Source organism: Ranitomeya imitator, chromosome 5, assembly GCF_032444005.1.
Source record: "Ranitomeya imitator isolate aRanImi1 chromosome 5, aRanImi1.pri, whole genome shotgun sequence".
Lineage (NCBI taxonomy): Eukaryota > Metazoa > Chordata > Amphibia > Anura > Dendrobatidae > Ranitomeya > Ranitomeya imitator.
In genome coordinates, this window is record NC_091286.1 from 651,708,637 (window position 1) to 651,721,732 (window position 13,096).

Sequence of the window (13,096 nt, forward strand, 5' to 3'; positions counted from 1 at the left end):
TTTCCTCCATATTTTGAGAGCTATAATTTTTCCATATTTTGGCCCAAAGAGTCATGTGAGGTCTTGTTTTTTGAGTGACAAGTTGATGTTTTTATTGGTACCATTTTTGGCACATGACATTTTTTGATTGCTTTCTATTCTGATTTTTGAGAGGCAGAATGAACAAAAAACAGCAATTCATGAATTTCTTTTTTGGGGGCTGATTTATGCCATTCCGTGTGTGGTAAAATTAATAAGGCAGTTTTATTCTTTGGCTCAGTACGACTACAGCGATACCTCATTTACATTTTTTTATGTTTTGCCACTTTTATGTAATAAAAACAATTTTACAGAAAAAATAATTACTTTTGCATCACTTTATTCTGAGACCTATAACTTTTTTATTTTTACACTGATGACGCTGTATGGGGGCTTGTTTTTTGCGGGGCAAGATGAGATTTTCAGTGGTAGTATGTTGATTTATATCTGTCTTTTTGATCTAGTTTTATTCCACTTTTTGTTCGGCGGTGTGATGATAAAGCATTGTTTCTTGCCTTGTTTTTTTTTCTTTTATGGTATTCACTAAAGGTATTAACTAGTAGGACAGTTTAATAGGTCGGGTTGTTACGGATACCAAATATGTGTACTTTTTTGGTTATACATTTTTTTAAATTCAAATATTTCTTTAGAGGTAGAATATATATTGATTTTTTAATTCTTATTTTTGATTTTTTTTTTATATTTTTACAATTATTTAAAAATTTTTTTACTTTTTTACTTTTTTCTAACTTTTTTTTTACTTTGTCCCATTACGGGACAAGCATCTTTTGCAGGCTGATTGCTTCTGTACAATGCAGATGAAGCAGCATCTGCATGCTATAGAAGCTGGCTGCGCTGCACTGACAAACAAACTTGCCCATCAAGAACTGCGCATGATCATCAAGTTACTTAGCTCAGGTGACCCGGATGTCATCATGACAACATCGGGTCATCATGGCAACGATCGGGACCACGCGTCATGCTGCAGGGTCTCCGATCCAAAGGCAGAAAGGCTATAAGGCTTATATCTAATGAGAAACTGGTGATTGTTCTACTGGGCTGGCAAGACTCTGTTTTCACTGGTGCTAGTGGAAAGGGTCTCTCAGCCTGTCAGGGTTGTGTGTGAGTGTTGTGCCACGCCAGCGGTCGAGTGGGACACCCTTTCTAACTGCCCGTGTCTCCCTGTGCCCGTATGGATAGGGGGTGTCTGTGTAAAACTGTACCAAGCTGACCTCATGTGTCCCTAGGGGGTGCAGGACATCACGTTGGTGAAAGGCGGGAGACCGTACCATTCAACCCCTCACCTATTAGTGACATCAGGTGGGGCTGCGAGGTGCGGTTCTTCCTTATCTTAAGAGGTGCGGTTCTTCATGTACTATCTCTGACTCTAGACTGTACACTGACATCAATATCTACCACTATGTGTAAAATGTGAATTGTTCTCCTCCAAATTTTTATTGATTCTTAACAATTTTAGTTATATTTGCTTCCCTTTTGATTTAAAAAAAATTGAAACCGGTAAGTACCAGTAACTTAGCAAAATGGTGTCCATACACATGTGAGTCTGGTACTACCCTGCTCACTTAAAGGGGGTTGTCCCATCTGGGACATTATTGGCATATGTTGGAAAAATGAGGGTCCCAAAGCTGGGACTAGCATTTATCTTGAAGAGCTGCCCTCTATTGATTCATTTTTGCTCAGTTTTCAGAGCACATGCCCTCTGTTCCTGTCCACTTCTTTACTCTGCTTCAACCAATGCTGGTCTCACCCACTTGACCACATTAGGATACAGGACACTTAGCTGGGCGATTCAGCCTTTGCCAGGATATCTGAGATCAGTACAAGAAAACGATGAACATTTATAATATAGAATTGGATGTTTTGATATTTACAGTATTTGTATCTTTGTCAAGAGCAAATGACGACAAAGGCTTTTTAAAATGACCTGGGTAAAGAAACCCTGTAAATGGCGCGATAAATAAGTGCACCATTAATAGTAGATCATGTCCATAAGCAGCTAACAGCGCAGATGTCAGAATTTATAGGTTAATTGCTTTGCACACTGTATAATATTATATAAATGTCATCATAAATAATGCTCCATCCTACATTAACAAAGTCTGTATCATAGGTCAGGCTGATGGTATTGATTGTGCACAAAGCTGATTACTCAGAAGTTGGATCATTAAAGTCCTGGACCAGGAGCTGTCAGGTCATAGGCACAATATACGCATTGCAAACTATAAAGCTGTTAGTTGATAAAGGTCTATTCAGTGGGGGGTCCTAGTGCTGGGACCCCAGAAAACAGGGGTCCTGAGCCATTAAATTCACCCTTCAAATCATAGGAAAACTCATATTTCAGATATCATGGGAAAGCAAGAAGAAAGTGACTTTCTAGTCCACACTGAAGAAACTTTTTATTCCAGGAAGTCAAAATTCAGAACTTTGCAAAGTAAATAATTGGTTTGCGTCATCATTTTTCCATTGATAGAACTGTGTGAGAGTGTGTTGCTTGCATTTGCTGGGGAACAAATGATATTTTGATCACCTTCATAAGCACTTTTTTGAAGGAAGTGGGGTGAATTTGGGCATTTCGATTTTTCTTATACGGCGTTTAAATATTTGAATTTTTTTGACATATTAGTAGGGTTGAGCGACTTTTGTTTTTATAGGATCGGGTCGGATTTCACGAAACCCGACTTTTTCAAAAGTCGGGTCGAGTGAAATTGGCCGATCCTATAGAAAAGTCGGGGTCGGGGTCGGCCGAAACACGAAACCCAATGCAGTGCATTGGGTTTCTAATGGTTCCCAGGGTCTGAAGGAGAGGAAACTCTCCTTCAGACCCAGCGATCCATATTAATGTGTAAAATAAAGAATAAAAATAAAAAATATTGCTATACTCACCCTCGGATGCGCCCTGGTTGTAACCGGGAGCCTTCCTTCCTAAGAATCAGCGCTTGTAGGACCTTTCGATGACGTTGCGGCTTGTGATTGGTTGCGTGAGCGGTCACATGGGCGTCACGCGACCAATCAGAAGCCGTGACGTCATCAAAAGGTCCTTCAAGCGCTGATTCTTAGGAAGGAAGGCTGCGGGTTACAAGCAGGGCGCGTCCGAGGGTGAGTATATACCTATTAGGAATATACTCACCCTCGGACGCGCCCTGGTTGTAACCCGCAGCCTTCCTTCCTAAGAATCAGCGCTTGAACGACCTTTCGATGACGTCACGGCTTCTGATTGGTCGCGTGAGCGGTCACATGGGTGTCACGCGACCAATCAGAAGCCGTGACGTCATCGAATGGTCCTTCAAGCGCTGATTCTTAGGAAGGAAGGCTCCCGGTTACAACCAGGGCGCGTCCGAGGGTGAGTATAGCAATATTTTTTATTTTTATTCTTTACTTTACACTTAAATCTGAATTCCGATACCAATTCCCGATATCTTAAACATATCGGGAATCGGTATCGGAATTCCGATTCCAGATTCAGAAGATCGCCGACTTCATGGCTGACCCCACACAGGGGTCGGGTCGGGTTTCATGAAACCCGACTTTGCCAAAAGTCGGCGACTTCTGAAAATGGCCGACCCGTTTCGCTCAACCCTACATATTAGCCATTGGTGGACATGGTGATACCAAATATGCTTATTTTTAAATCTCTATTTTTTTTGAGAACGGAAAGGATTGATTCAATTGTCTTTGTTTTTCTTAAACTTCTTTAAAATTTTAGAAACTTTGAAATATTTTTTATTATTATTTTTCAGTCTCCCTAGTGGAATTAAACACATCTTCACAAGTGTACCAAGATGGTGGTGACTTGGCAATAAATTGGCATCCTACAATTAGGATAGATTCTTCTATTTTTCTATTATAGTTTCTTTAAAATCAAATACATGTCAATTCTGATCATAAAGACTGTCAGAGTGGTAGTCATTTTGTATGTGCTTGTACTCCATTTTGTATGCTATTATTATTTTTATTAGTGTAGAGCTTTTCTTTTTTGGCATAACACAGTTGTATTATTTTGTAAGAAATTGTTGAGATTCAAGGCCATATACACAAAGGAAAAAATCATTCAACTCTTGTCTGAATAGCAAAAATAGCAGATTCACTAATATTACCAATATTAAAGTTCATTTATTTGCAATTTCACATTAAGAAATTAGTTATGTGACTTATTCACTACATAATCATATAGTACTCAATAAAGTTTGGAGACACCCTTATTCTTACACCTGACTTTTGTGTGTGTGAGTTTTGTTCTCTCCGGTTGCAACTGCTCTCTGTTTATAGGGAATGAGACTGCTGTAATACAAGGAAGGTTAAACTGGCAAAGACATAAAAAGACATATACATTGCCTTGAAAAAGTATTCATGCCCCGTGACCTTGTCCACATATTTTCCCATTACACACAAAAAAATGAAATGTATATTATTGTGATTTTATGTGATACCAACACAGTCTGACAAGTATTTGTGAAGTGTAAAAGAAATGGTACACGGTTTTCTAATTATTTTAAAAATATAAATTGGAATATTGTGACATGCATTTATATTGAGACCCTCCCCCGTAGTCTGATGCTCCAAAAATAAAATCGTGAGTTAGTAATTGCCCCAGAAGTCACATAATTATAAAATGAAGTCCACTTGTGTGTAATTTGTTCGCAATATAACTACAGTTGTTCTGTGGAGGCCTCAGAGGTTTGTGTGAGGATATTCGGGACCAAACGGCATCCGGAAAACCAGACACACCAGACAGGTCAAGGATAAAGTTGTGGAGAAGCGTAAAGAAGAGTTAGGTTATAAAAAAAAATAGGCCAAGCTCTGAACATTTCTCAGAGCACTTTTCAATCCATCATTCAAAAATTGACAGAGTATTGCACAACCCACCAAGACATGGCTGTCCATCTAAACTGACATCCCAAGCAAGGAGAACAATTGTTAGAGAATCAGCCAAGATGCCCTGGTCCCTCTGTAGGAGCTGCAGAGATCCACAGCTCAGGTGGGAGAAACTGTCCTCAGGACAACTATTAGTTGTATACTCCCCAAATTTTGCCTTTGTGAAATAGTGGCACTAGGAAAGCCATTTTTAAAAGCAGTTTGCAAAAATTCATGTAGGGGATACAGAGAGCATGTAGAAGAAGGTGCTTTGGTCATATGAGACCAAAGTAGAACTCTTTGGGCTAAATGCAAAACACTATGTGTGACAGAAAACTAACACTGCACATTACACTAAAAACACCATCCTCACCGTCACACATGGTGGTGGCAGCATCATGCTGTGCAGATGCTTTTCTTCAGTGAGGATGAGGAGGGCGGTGAAAGTTGATGGGAAGATGGATGGAGCTAAATACAGGGCAATCCTGGAGGAAAATAAGTTAGCGGTTCCAAAACACTTGACTGAGGCATAGGTTCACCTTCCAACAAGTCAACAACTCTAAACATCCTGCCAGAGCTACAATGGATGGTTTAGATCAAAGCATATTCATGTGTGTGAACGGCCCAGTCACAGTCCAGACAGAAATACCATTGAGAATCTGTGACAATAAATTAAAATTGCTGATTAGGTTTGAGCGACTTTTACTTTTTCAGGATTGAGTCGGGTTTCGCGAAACCCGACTTTGTGAAAAGTCGGGTCGGGTGAAATCGGCCAATCATTGCGAAAAGTTGGAGGGCCGACTGAAACACGAAACCCAATGCAAGTCAATGGGGAATAAAAGTCGGCAGTGAGTGGAGGACAGAAAAACACCTACAGAGCCCATTTTAATGTCAAAAACATCAATTCTTGTTACTTAAGCTTGTCAATCTTAATTAACCTTATAATAATAGTTAGGTATTGAAAATTGGGCGTCATTTGGTTAAAGTTGTGGGGGGGGGGGCTAGCTCAATTTTTTCTTGGGCCCAGGAAATGTGGAATACGTCACGGCGGTGGAGCAGGGAGAGGTAAGTATTTCAACTTTGCAAGTGCTGTGATCCAGAGCAAGCAGGGGGGCCCACTCGTTCGCATTGGCACTGACACAGGGCCCCTCAAAGTACGGCGTTGTGTTTGACGGCGGGGGCGCCTCCCACCGGCAGTGACACTTTTGCGTACTATGACGGGCCCTGTGACAGTGACGTCGCCAACGAGTATGCCCCCCCACCTGATGAAGGAACCTGCACTTTCATATGCACCTTCCTCTTTGTCCCCGTGTAAGGTGGTATAGTATGCGGGAAGGGGGACCTGACTTTCAGCAGGGTCAGATTCTGGCTGTGTAGAGTGCAAGGGGAATGTAGTGGTCTGGGTCAATGTACCAGCAGACCCATCAAGCAGTGGCTGGGTAATAGGCACGATGAGGAGGAAACACAGATATAGGCCCAAAATAAAAAAGGAGGCTAAAAGCAGAAAAAAATTGGTAATAGGAGTAAACAGGCAGCATTTCTTTGTTCAGTGGAGGACAACAACAAGCAGCAGCAGACACTGTTAGTAGGGCCCAACCAAACTAGTAGGGCAAATACAGTTTCAAATTCTAAATACAAGCCGAAAGCCTGTAGATTGAAACTCAGCTTTGTTTCTTTGAGGAAACCAAGAGGCAGCAGCAGACGTGACTAGGCCCAAACCAAGAAGCAGGCCAAATGCAGTTTCATATTGTTGATAGAGGCCGAAAGCCTGTAGATTGAAACTCAGCTTTGTTTCTTTGAGGAAACCAAGAGGCAGCAGCAGACATCTCTAGGCCCAAACCAAGAACCAGGCCAAATGCAGTTTCATATTGTTGATAGAGGCCGAAAGCCTGTAGATTGAAACTCAGCTTTGTTTAGTAGAGGTAGAGTGGGTGCACCCACCTGTCCAGGCAAACGGCACTTGCACGGGTGCTTGCGCCAAGTGGTGACCACGGTCCTGTGGGGGGAGTCAGCCCATTTAGGGAGGTATAAAAATGGCCTATGGTGGACATTCAGCAGCTGCAAATGGAGGAATTGGCAAAGTCAGTAAGAGGAGGGCAAAAGCGAGTCATTTATCACCCAAGCTACGTGTCAGCAGGGGAAGGTGGGGCAAAAGAATTGGCAATCCATGATTGGTTCATTTTAATGAAGGTTAGATCATCTACATTTTGGGTAGCCAGACGTGTCCTTTTTCGGTCAGTATTGAACCAGCAGCACTGAAGACTCATTCTGAAAGCACACTGGCAGCAGGGCAAGCAAGCTCCTGTAATGCATATTCTGCCAATTCAGGCCAGGTGTCTAGTTTAGATGCCCAGTAATCAAAGGGGAATGACCTGTGAGGGAGAACATCGATAAGGGATGAAAAATAGTTTGTAACCATAGTGGACAAATGCTGTCTCCTGTCACTTTGAATAGATGCAGCAGTCCCTGTTGTGTCAGCGGTCATTGAAAAATCACTCCACAACCTTGTCAGAAAACCCCTCTGTCCAACGCCACTTCGGATTTCTGCACCTTTAGCACCTCTGCCATGTTGCCCCCTACAGCAAGTGTGAGGACCATCACAACCTCTGTGTGCTGGGAATGCCTGAACCAAACGGTCTACAAGAATTGCTTGTTTGGTAGCCAATATTTGCTCAAGGTTCTCATGTGGCATGATGTTTTGCATTTTCCCTTTATAGCGTGGATCCAGGAGGCAGGCCAACCAGTAATCGTCATCGGTCATCATTTTGACAATGCGGGGGTCCCTTTTTAGAATACGCAAGGCATACTCAGCCATGTGGGCCAATGTCAATTCACTGTCAATTGCTGGTGTCAATTCACTGGTCCTGCTGGGTTGAGGAGCACTTTCTTGGAAATCCACATCACAAGTGTCCTGCAAGAAACCTGTACCTGACCTTGCAACACCACCAGTTTCAAGTGGCCCCTGAGAAGCATCCTCCTCCCATACATAGTCATCCCCATCATCCTCCTCCTCATCCTCTTCGACCGCTACCTCGTCCTGGACAGTTCCCTGACCAGACAATGGCTGACTGTCATCAAGGATTCCCTCCTCCTCGGCTGCAGACGCCAGCTCCTTGATGTGCGTCAAACTTTGCATCAGCAGACACATAAGCGGGATGCTCATGCTTATGATGGCGTCGTCTGCACTTGCCAGCCATGTGCATTCCTCGAAACACTGAAGGACTTGACAGAGATCTTGTAGCTTGGACCACTGCACACCAGACAACTCCATGTCTGCCATCCAACTGCCTGCCAGTGTATGCGTATCCTCCTACAAATACACGACAGCACGCCTCTGTTCACACAGCCTCTGAACCATGTGCAATTTGGAGTTCCACTTTGTTGCAACGTCGATAATTAGGCGGTGATGTGGAAGATTGAGCGATCGCTGATGGTTCAGCATACGGCTGGAGTGTATGGGCGACCGGCGGATGTGCGAGCAAAGTCTTCGCACCTTCTGGATCAGGGCTGGTAACTCTGGATAATTTTTAAGAAAGCACTGCCCCACCAGGTTCAAAGTGTGAGCCAGGCAAGGTATGTGTTTGAGTTGTGAAAGGGCTATGGCAGCCATAAAATTCCTTCCATTATCACTGACTACCTTGCCTGCCTCAAGATGTACACTGCCCAGCCATGACTGAGTTTCTTGCTGCAAGAACTCGGCCAGAACTTCCGCGGTGTGTCTGTTATCGCCCAAACACTTCATTTCAAAAACGGCCTGCTGACGCTTCCCACTAGCTGTTCCGTAATGTGACACCTCGTGTGCAACACTGGCAGCTGCAGATGGAGTGGTCGTGCGACAGCGCTCTGTGGATGAGCTTTCACTTCTGGAGGAGGAGGAGGAGGTGGGGTGGCGAACGTCTGCAGCCAACTGTTTCCTAGATTGTGGGCTAGGCAGAACTGTCCCACTATTGCTGTCCCCTGTGGACCCTGCATCCACGACATTAACCCAGTGCGCCGTGATGGACACGTAACGTCCCTGGCCATGCCTACTGGTCCATGCATCTGTTGTGAGGTGCACCTTCCCACTGTCAGACTGCCTCAGTGCATGGAATGGACAATGCGGTCTTTGACATGCTGGTGGAGGGCTGGGATGGCTTTTCTCGCAAAGAAGTGGCGACTGGGTAGGTCATAGCATGGTACTGCGTAGGCCATCAGGGCTTTGAAAGCTTCACTTTCAACCAACCGGTAGGACATCATCTCTAACGAGATAAGTCTGGCAATGTGGGCGTTCAAACCCTTTGTACGCGGATGACAGGATGAGTACTTTCGTTTCCTAACAAGTGTCTCTTCTAGGGTGAGCTGGACTGGAGAGCTGCCTATGGTGGAACTAGCGGTGGTGGTGGTTGTGGACATGGCAGATTGAGAGTGAGTTGGTGATGTTGGCCTACATACAGTGTTTCCTACGAATAACCTTCTGACTCCCTGACTGCTTTGGCCTAGCGACGATCCCTCCACATTTGCTGCTGGTGTCCTAACCGGTGGGCTTACAGTGAGGGAAGCAATGTTGCAGTGTTGACTACCTTCATTCAGACCTGGTGCACCAACGGTACAGGACGTTAGGTAGTTAGTCCAGGCTTGCGAGTGCATGCTGTTTAAATGTCTACGCATGCATATTGTATTTAAATTGTTAAGAATCTTCCCTCTGCTAAAGGTCTTTGAGCATTTTTTACAGATCACTTTTGACTGATCATTGGGATCTTGGTCAAAAAAATGCCACACTGCACTCTTCCTACTATGGAATTCCTTTTCAGGCATTGCACTCTGTGCAACTTTCACAGGATGGCCACGCTGTCCTAAAACTGGTTTTGTCAAACGTTTTTTGCCAGATGACAGCTGTTGCGATGTAGATTGGTGCTGCTGTGGATAACCCTCCTCCGCTTCTGAGCTAGTGGCAGCGCCACCCTCTTCCCCCAATGGCTGCCAATCTGGGTCAACAACTGGGTCATCTATCACCTCCTCCTCCTCAATGTCATGTGCACCTTCCTCAGTGTCACCATGTAAGGTGCTATAGCATTCGGGACAGGGCACCATAGTCTCATCAGGGTCAGATTCTGGCTCAGCAAACTGCAATGGCAATGTAGTGATCTGACTCGATGGAACAGCATCATAATCTAGCTGTGGCTGTGCATCAGTGCACTCCATGTCCGATTCTTCTTGTAATGGGCAGGGTACAATTTCCCTTTCTAACCCAGGCACGGTATGTGTAAAGAGCTCCATGGAGTAACCTGTTGTGTCGCCTGACGCATTCTTCACTTTTGGTTTGGGAGAAGGACACAAGGAAACGTCTTGTTCCTGACCAGGAGCATCCACTGACGACTGGCTGCTGTGACATTTTGAACTTTGGGAAGAGGAGGCCAAAGAGCTAGAGGCTGAGTCAGCAAGGAAAGCCAAAACTTTTTCCTGCTGCTCCGGCTTTAAAAGCTGTTTTCCTACTCCCAGGTAAGGGAGCCTTCGAGGACTTGTGTAGCCAGACGATGACGCAGGCTCAACACCTCCAGCCTTAGGTACTACTGTGCTTTTGCCACTACCACCAGATGCAGCACCACCATCAGTACCAGCTGACAACCCCCGCCCACGGCCTCTTCCACCAGACGTCCTCATTTTTTGGGGGGAGACACAGAACCACAACTCTGGCCCTGTGGTATAACAGTAAACTATGAACGTGGCAGAAAGTGGCTGCCTGATATATACGACACACTAGCAGTACAGCAGAATATACACTGTGTGCGAATTTTAATCTCCCTTTTTTTGGGGGGGAGACACAGAAGCACAACTCTGGCCCAGTGGTATAACAGTAAACTATGAACGTGGCAGAAAGTGGCTGCCTGATATATACGACACACTAGCAGTACAGCAGAATATACACTGTGTGCGAATTTTAATCTCCCTTTTTTGGGAGGGAGACACAGAAGCACAACTCTGGCCCTGTGGTATAACAGTAAACTATGAACGTGGCAGAAAGTGGCTGCCTGATATATACGACACACTAGCAGTACAGCAGAATATACACTGTGTGCGAATTTTAATCTAGTAATGCCATTCGGACTTGCCAATGCTCCATCAGTGTTTCAGTCCTTTATGCATGACATCTTCCGAGAGTACCTGGATAAATTCCTGATTGTGTACTTAGATGACATTTTGATCTTCTCGGATGATTGGGAGTCTCATGTGAAGCAGGTCAGAACGGTGTTTCAGGTCCTGCGTGCTAATTCTTTGTTTGTGAAGGGATCAAAGTTTTTCTTTGGTGTTCAGAAGGTTTCATTTTTGAGGTTCATCTTTTCCCCTTCTACTATCGAGATGGACCCTGTTAAGGTCCAAGCCATCCATAATTGGACTCAGCCGACATCTCTGAAAAGTCTGCAAAAGTTCCTGGGCTTTGCTAATTTTTATCGTCGCTTCATCTGCAATTTTTCTAGTATTGCTAAACCATTGACAGATTTGACCAAGAAAGGTGCTGATGTGGTCAATTGGTCTTCTGCTGCTGTGGAAACTTTTCAAGAGTTGAAGCGTCGTTTTTCTTCTGCCCCTGTGTTGTGTCAGCCAGATGTTTCGCTTCCGTTCCAGGTCGAGGTTGATGCTTCTGAGATTGGAGCAGGGGCTGTTTTGTCGCAGAGAAGTTTTGATTGCTCGGTGATGAAACCATGCGCCTTCTTTTCCAGGAAGTTTTCGCCTGCTGAGCGAAATTATGATGTGGGCAATCGAGAGTTGCTGGCCATGAAGTGGGCATTCGAGCAGTGGCGTCATTGGCTTGAAGGAGCTAAGCATCGCGTGGTGGTCTTGACTGATCATAAGAACTTGACTTATCTCGAGTCCGCCAAGCGGTTGAATCCTAGACAAGCTCGTTGGTCGTTGTTTTTTGCCCGTTTTGACTTTGTGATTTCTTACCTTCCGGGCTCTAAAAATGTGAAGGCGGATGCTCTGTCTAGGAGTTTTGTTCCCGACTCTCCGGGTGTATCTGAGCCGGCGGGTATCCTCAAAGAGGGAGTAATTGTGTCTGCCATCTCCCCTGATTTGCGGCGGGTGCTGCAAAAATTTCAGGCTAATAAACCTGATCGTTGCCCAGCGGAGAAACTGTTTGTCCCTGATAGGTGGACAAATAAAGTTATCTCTGAGGTTCATTGTTCAGTGTTGGCTGGTCATCCTGGAATCTTTGGTACCAGAGAGTTAGTGGCTAGATCCTTTTGGTGGCCATCTCTGTCGCGGGATGTGCGTACTTTTGTGCAGTCCTGTGGGATTTGTGCTCGGGCTAAGCCCTGCTGTTCTCGTGCCAGTGGGTTGCTTTTGCCCTTGCCGGTCCTGAAGAGGCCTTGGACACATATCTCTATGGATTTTATTTCAGATCTTCCCGTATCTCAAAAGATGTCAGTCATTTGGGTGGTCTGTGATTGCTTCTCTAAGATGGTCCATTTGGTACCCTTGTCTAAATTGCCTTCCTCCTCTGATTTGGTGCCATTGTTTTTCCAGCATGTGGTTCGTTTACATGGCATTCCAGAGAATATCGTTTCTGACAGAGGTTCCCAGTTTGTTTCGAGGTTTTGGCGAGCCTTTTGTGGTAGGATGGGCATTGACTTGTCTTTTTCCTCGGCTTTCCATCCTCAGACTAATGGCCAGACCGAACGAACCAATCAGACCTTGGAAACATATCTGAGATGCTTTGTTTCTGCTGATCAGGATGACTGGGTGTCCTTTTTGCCTTTGGCTGAGTTCGCCCTTAATAATCGGGCCAGTTCGGCTACCTTGGTTTCACCGTTTTTCTGCAACTCTGGGTTCCATCCTCGTTTCTCTTCAGGGCAGGTTGAGTCTTCGGACTGTCCTGGTGTGGATACTGTGGTGGACAGGTTGCAGCAGATTTGGACTCATGTAGTGGACAATTTGACTTTGTCCCAGGAGAAGGCTCAACGTTTCGCTAATCGCAGACGCTGTGTGGGTCCCCGACTTCGGGTTGGGGACTTGGTTTGGTTATCTTCTCGTCATATTCCTATGAAGGTTTCCTCTCCTAAGTTTAAACCTCGTTTTATTGGTCCGTATAGGATTTCTGAGGTTCTTAATCCTGTGTCTTTTCGTCTGACCCTTCCAGATTCTTTTTCCATACATAACGTATTCCATAGGTCATTGTTGCGGAGATACGTGGCACCTATGGTTCCATCTGTTGATCCTCCTGCCCCAG